The following is a 1538-nucleotide window of genomic DNA, read 5'->3' on the forward strand; positions in this document are numbered from 1 at the left end:
CAGGACTTGCGTGGACTGCGCCCTCCCTGGAGGTTACACCAAGTGCTGGCACAGCGCGCTGGCTCGGGGCCTCCCGCCTGCTCCCAGGCCTCCTCCCAGCATTTATTGGGACTTTGCCACATCCCAGGTTCTTCCTTCACGAAGGCGAGAAGGGCCAGGGGAAGGGAGTATCCTTTCTGAACACCAGACGTGACACATCGCCTTGACCGGGCAGGAGCTTCAGTGTGATAGCTAGGGGGGCCACAGGTAGGCCTGCCGACCACGAAGGGTCCAAAACCTACTTGGAAAGGCACCGAGGCCTGTGACTAATATGGTGGTGCTTCGGAGCACCCAGAGGGAAAAGCTGGCCCGACATCCTAGCTGGAGCCAAATCAAGAAAGACAGCAGGAGAGAAGTGAGTCTACAACTGGCACATTCTTCCTCACCCGGTGGGTCTTGTGGCATCAGCTGGAGTCCTCCTTTGGGTGCCTCTAGCCCGCACAACTTGGCACATCTCTGTATTTTCTTCCAGAGAGGTCTCTCCTCTCTGGCTCCTGGCCCAGCCAGTTGCCCACAGACTGGAAAACAAAGGCTCACTGCCTTCCCTAGAGACCTGGGCTTAAGGGATGGGCCTTGAGCAGGCTGGGCGGATGCTCTGTTGATTTTTTTTCCAAGTGCAGAGAATGTGACAGCCAATTCCTGTTGGAAATGGCTTTTGTTTTCTTTGGAGCACAAAGCACTTTTCCTTTCTCGTGATTGTTCCAGTTCAGGTCATGTTTAGGATGGAGATGATTTGCTAACCTAATTGCTGGCCTTTTAGATCTGTGGTTCTTAAGCTTTGGGGGCACAGATCCTACTGCAACCCTGATAAAAACCATAGACCCTCTCCCTGAAACATACACACACACACACACACACACACACACACACACACACACACACACCCCTCCCAAATTTAACAGTTAACATCAATCCTAGCAGGTTAAGATCCCTTGGGTTAAGGAAGGTCAGTCCTTCCAACTCCCCCACTCCCAATCCCCTCTGCCCCCTCTTTCTTTTCAGTCTGGATCTTAAAATTCCCTATCTTTAGCACTTCTCAGGGGCCAGCATCTCTTGCCTGCTTTCCGCCTGAATTAATCCCAGGTACCCACTCCGAGGAGCAGGGGCCTTCGCTAGCTTCAAGCTGCTTTTGGCTCCGAGGCTCCAGCAGAGCCTCCTTTCAGGCAGCAGAATATTCCAGTGGGATTTGTAAAACTTTTTTCTCATCCGTGCCTAGCTGTTACGGAGGGGACAGACAGCAAGAGTCTCTGCAGATTCTAGACGAGGGGGCACAGCTTTGGATGAGACTAGGGAGACAGGCGTTGTCTGGTTTTGTTAAATTCCAGAAGCAAGTCACTTTGCCAAAATTGCCAAAAATAAAAGGACTGTCTAGACACATATTAGAAGCTCTCCTATGAAGACAGACCATCCTGAAGATCATGGATTTATGCTTAAATGGTGAGACAAAGGGGGTCATTTAAGTAACAAACAGGTATTGTACCTGCTGGTGCTCTACGCGG

Source organism: Herpailurus yagouaroundi, unplaced genomic scaffold (genome assembly GCF_014898765.1).
Source record: "Herpailurus yagouaroundi ecotype Mexico unplaced genomic scaffold, PumYag 190, whole genome shotgun sequence".
In the NCBI taxonomy this organism is placed as follows: Eukaryota; Metazoa; Chordata; class Mammalia; order Carnivora; family Felidae; genus Herpailurus; species Herpailurus yagouaroundi.